The sequence below is a fragment of the Anastrepha obliqua genome, chromosome 1 (assembly GCF_027943255.1).
Source record: "Anastrepha obliqua isolate idAnaObli1 chromosome 1, idAnaObli1_1.0, whole genome shotgun sequence".
NCBI lineage: Eukaryota > Metazoa > Arthropoda > Insecta > Diptera > Tephritidae > Anastrepha > Anastrepha obliqua.
In genome coordinates, this window is record NC_072892.1 from 88565883 (window position 1) to 88571882 (window position 6000).

Genomic DNA, 6000 nt, shown 5'->3' on the forward strand with positions numbered 1-6000 from the left:
TGGATTCAGGCTGAATCACTACTTTAACCAACCAACCAGCGTGATTGGATCAACCTATTTGAAAGCAAAGTGCACAAAACTTCTCTGAACAGAGGCTAATCCATTATTATAGACTGTACGAAACGGTCCCCAAACAAATATCGCGTATTTCAACCTCGGATGAGTACAACAGCTTGAGAGTATAGGGTTCAGAAAACAAAGAACTACATCGACGAATTTCAATTTCAAGTCATCAAGAAGGACCCCAGCAGAAAGTGGCATGGTGAAAATGTGCTCTAAAGGTGTAATCGAGGCAGGTCAACTTTTAATTAGAATAACGGATAGTGGATGGCTTAAGCTGATTTATGCCAACAATGGCATCCTCGTCAGTCTAATTTATTTTATCGAAATTGGTGAAAGTCTCTAAATTAAACAGCATAACTTCATGGACAAAGTCAAAATCAATAGTGCGTGAAATAAAACTCGAAGAAAAAAATTTAGCAAAAAGATTGACAGCATCAAGGATGAAATTAGCTGACTTCCCTATTACTAGTAAAATGCAAATTTTTTGCCAAAACAATTTTCCCGTGTGTTGGCTTATAAGTTATTTTTTTACATTTTTTATTTTTTTTGGACAACTGCTGGTACACTGTGCACTGTGGACGCGCCAATAATAAAATTTATTCTTTACTGTTCAAGCGCGTATACACTTACGCACATATTGAGTAAGTGCATAATGCCTTGCGTCGAATAAAATGAAATGAAATGAAAATTCATTAAGAATTTCATAAAAATGTCAGCATGTGGCAGGAGCTTGAGAGCAGTGAGTGAGTAAGTGTGAGAGTGTGAGTGTGGGTTAGCTGAAAGCACAAAATGTGCTTACACTGTTTACTTGTTTTCCTTCAATGGAGGCCAGCGCACGCGAATATAGTGCTTCGGTCGAGCATCCAACTTATTGGTTGTCGTATGCTTCTGCTCTGCTTCTGCGTTTGCTTTTTGCTCCTCATATTCTACTTGAATTTTGCGTAGTGCAAGTAGTGTCCTTGTGATAATTCACTGACGGCTTAAGTGTAGTATTTACGTCACACAGATTTACATGACATTGGAGACAAGCGACAGTCAACCAGCTAGGCAGCAAAAGCTACCCTCAGCCCATGACAAATTTCTCCAAGAACTCAAAGGGAAAGATGAACATATACAGAAATACATATGTGTGTGCATACATTAGTGCGCATAAATTCACATATGGACATGTTTCTGTTCAGCTTTCACCAACAGACAGTTCGTAAATATTAAAGGACATTGCGAATGAACGAACGAACGAACGAAAAGCGGCAATGCGAAACTGAGCGTTGTTCTTTATTCGCAGTTTCGCATGTGATTTTTTAGCATTAACATGAAAATTATGCGCTCATATGCAAATACGTATGTGTGCGTGTGTATAATTTTTGCATATTGCAATTTGAAGTACATATTTTTTGTTAATTATCCTGCTTGTGGTTTCTCTTTACATCACCATTCGCTTGCCCGGTCAAGTCAATTCGCGCTATCGGTAGTAGCAGTCGATATCACAGCTAATAGTACTTATGTATGTATGTGCATTTATTTATGTACATATTTACGTATTTATGTTAATGTTAATACGAGTATACGCTATCAAACAGAGTGCACATAACAGCTGGGCTAGTGTGGGTATATAAATTTCGTGTATGCACTATTTTGTACTACCGACAATTGCATTTGGTTAGTAAGCTCGATAAAAATTATATAATATTCTATGTACTTTCATTAGGGTTACATATTTACTCTAAATTTGGTCAATGGAAAAATTTGCATACTTTCATAATATGTAGGCCATAGATGTACATATATACAAGTAGAAACACTGGAAATTTACGAACATGATGTGCCATTCACTCATACAGCTGTATAATTTTGATCAGATATGAAATTGTTTGTATATAGTAATCACATGTGGGCTTCAATTAAAGCTACGCTATGGAAAGTTGCTATTCTAAGAGGCCTTTCGTTGCAGAAATGAATTAAGAAGTTTGCTTTTGGGTGCCAAAAAGCGTTCGCTATTGAAAAAAAAAATATTTCTTCATGTGGCAATGTGACTGTAGGCATCGAATTCAGAAGTAAACAAGTGATAGTTACACACATAAGTGGTACTTCTACAGTTGGAATAGTACTTCTATTTTTGCAATAGTACAATATTCCCTTTTCTCTCCTCCACTACATCAACAGCATTGGATGTAGATGGCTGTAGATGGATTTTCTTCCTTTAAGGCCCTCGCCTCGAGGTGTTTTTTTATGTATTTCTTTAGAAGCATGCAAAACGGAATGGAAAAAATATTTTTTTGGATAATTTTTTTTTCTTTTGCCCATACGAGGTTTGTTCATAAAGTTATCAGCCTTAAAAAAATGGTCTTCATATGGGCAATGAACACAGATAAAGCCGGTAATACTGAACCGATTTTTATAAAATAAAATTTAAATAACGTAGAATTAATTTCGTTGTATAAACTAGGATCGGTCTGAAAAAAAATTATATTTTTTAACAAGGAATTAAAAAATAAAATATTCAAAACAAAAATGAAAAATCTTTTTCGTTTCCGTTTTACACGCTTTTAAAAAAATACCCCAAAAACACTATTTCAAATGAGGCTAGGGCCTTAAATTTGGTAATTTTTCGCAGATAGTGGTCTACATTATGATAATAAAATAACACTCTTCGGCTGCTTCTAGTGTACCCGCGGTACTCTTCCCATCTAACCTACCTACTTATCTACAATATTTTATGGAAAATATTAATTAAAACTTCGCTTAAAGCTTAAGCCCTTAATTATTCTTAATTTTTTAACTTAAAATAATGTTTTTCAAAACTTAAATCTCTGAGCTACCAGCCCCACATAAACTCCCAAAATCTACTTTAGAGACAATGAAGAATATTTGTGCTGAAAATAAATATATACATATATTTAAAATTTTTTCATTAGTATTAACATATAAATGCTCGCGCAAACGGTGCTAGTGCAATGTGCTCGCAATGTGTTTTCAATTCGGAGTTAAAGATGGGCGGTCTACATAAATTGTTGAGATTTTAGTAAATAACAAAGTAATATAAACGTATAACAACAATAAAGAATGGATGTCAGATCATTACAGAAGTCGCTCATGCATATAAAGGAATTTTAATAAAAGATTTTTGTATACGAACTCACTTAATTTTCTAACAAGCAAATAAGTGACATGCAATTTAATAAAACCGGCGCTTATTTTAAGAGTTGCCCTGTTTATATAAAAAGTGAAAATGTTTGCTTTTGGAATTCTGATTTTTATTATTTTCTTAAAAAGACAGAATTTACTTAAGCATGAAATCGTTTTGCTTTGTTTTCTTTACAATTTTTTTTGTTTTATTTATTAAAATTTTTTTTAATTACATAAACGATTTTTTGATGAAGATTTGAGCACTCCTGAGTTTTGAATGAAATTAATGAAATTGACATTTTTTGTGCATTCATTTATCGGATTGCTTGTTTCGTTGTCTATATGTCTCTAGACTCTAATCTGGGGGAATGTATCGCGAGTTTTTTAAGAGCTTGTGAATTTAAAATGATAATACAGAAAAGAAATACTGTTGGAATAACTTTTTTACTATAATATATATATATATATAATTGGTGCGTGCACCCTTTGGCACCTCCTCCTATTTGTGGCGTGCGTCTTGATGTTGTTCCACAAATGGAGAGGCCTAAATTTATTTGGATCTTGACATTGAAAACTACCTGAAACAGTACAGCGAAATGGGTTTCTTATGCGGCGGCAAGCAGAACTAAGCACCTGAGTTAAGTATTGCTCTGCTAAGTAGTTATAATGTTTTCGATTGCTTCTATTGTAAAACCTCCAAGTATAAAATCATACTGTTCTATACATAAGTCACCTTTGCGATCTAAAATAGTGCCCAATGGAGGCTTGAGCAACCTTTCAGGCAGTTTTTTTGCTGTGCTAAACACGTGCAATGGCCGATATGCTAGTGGTAGGTACGGTTTACCTTTCCATTTGTTCCCACAACTGCTTTCTTTCAATTTTCGGGAATATCCCATCGTTTAGGAAAGCTTTGCATATCCCGCAGTATTTGTGGTTTCCTTTTTGCAATCTCTTACGGGACTTACGTGATTATTGCATGCGATTTCGGTGCCTTGTTATCCTTTAGTTTAACAGCTACTTGAAGCTATTCTCTAGTGAACACTCGAGGCTCTTCAGCCAAGTTTGTTCGATTGCTACCCTCGTCTCTGATGTCTTATGGAAAACTCTTTCCCAATGCAATCCATTTCATTGGAATTAGGTTCTGATATGGGCAACCTCGCTCCAAGTTTCTTCATCACACCACGTCTTTTTGTGTGCAAACGCCCAGAGTTCACTTTTTGGTGTGCTAGCTTCACATATTTTTCTTTCTTACTTCTTGTAATAGTGACTTTGAGTTGTCTTTTTTAGATGTGTTCGCAAAGGGTTTAGTAATTTATAAATATTAATACATTGAGATATATAACTAAAAAATAGTAGTAATAAAAATCAATGTACTATTTTCTAATCCCGTTATGTAGATAATATGACTCCTGTACAGTCAAGGCTATCCAGTTAAAACAAAAAATTACCGAATTATGCCAAAGTACAATAGCTTTTCATGCACTTCTTTTTATATATTTATATCTCAAGAAAATTATTACTTAACATTCCGAAAATATATTTAGTAATAGTAATCCACCATTAGTCATTTGCACAAAGCCAAAACATTAAAAGGAAAACAATCATTAACAAGCAAGTAATGCCAAAAAGTGCTGAGTAACGAATAATACACAAAATATTTATCGATGCGCTGTTGGGGTCATAAAAAAACTTAATTATATGCCATAAAAAATAATTTAGTTATCACGAAATGAGGCAGCAACTTTGGTGGCTTGTATGGGCATGTAAACAGTATAAATGCCATAAGCCATGTGCAGTATAAATATTTAGTTTTTCTGTGTTATTTTTACACAGTTCGTAGTTGCTGCGCTTTTTAGCAATTATATTTTACCAGCAGTTCAGGTGTATGTGCCAGTAGTTAATATTTATGCCGGAAAATATTTGTCTTTTTTGCCATTCCTTGCATTTTTGTTTGAAGAGAGGCGTGGAATATATATATTATTTTATGATTTTTTGCCCTGACTTAACCTGACCCTTGTGTTTTGTGACGCATAATTAATATATTCGTCGGGTGTGTGTACAGTCATGATGATGTGATGATGCTATACGCAGGTTGTATAGTTTTAGGCGTAATAACTCAACTAACCGCTTGTGGCTATGTTTTTGCAATTATTTTGTTGTTCGTATGCATATTAAACGAAGCTTATCCGCTAATTATATGTTTCATTACATGAACTGTCACAGGTATATTAGAAATATTTGCGAATGATATTTATCAATTCCGATAAAATTAATTGTATGTTTCATTTTCCCGGAGCTATGTACGAATATATGCTTTAAGATATTTTTTATTAAATTTAACATTAAAGTGAATCGTGTGGCCAGCATAGCCTTGCTCAAATACATGTGCGAGGCCAAGACAAGATTTAGAAGTTATGCTTTCCGGTGCAGTGCATATCTTTTTTAAGCCACCGTTGGTATGGGGAAGTTCTATGAAAATCAGTATTAGTATAGAAATAAAAATTATTTAAAATAAAATAAAATAATCTACTGACCACATAATTCAGTCCAACATATGTAAGTTGGTCAGTGGATCAAAGTTTCTATCACATGGTTGAACGGAAGTATCCACATATTAAGTCAAAAAACGTTACCAATTGCACTGCCTACTAAAGCTATGAAAGAGAATATCTCCAGGTTCAAATCTGCTAAAGACAGTAGTAATCCAGAGGTTTGCACTGGGAGTTCAAATTTTAAAAGTGCGCATAGTTTATCAAAATTATTCTGTATACAATAACTTCATATATAATTCCTGCCCTAAGGCCTTTATTG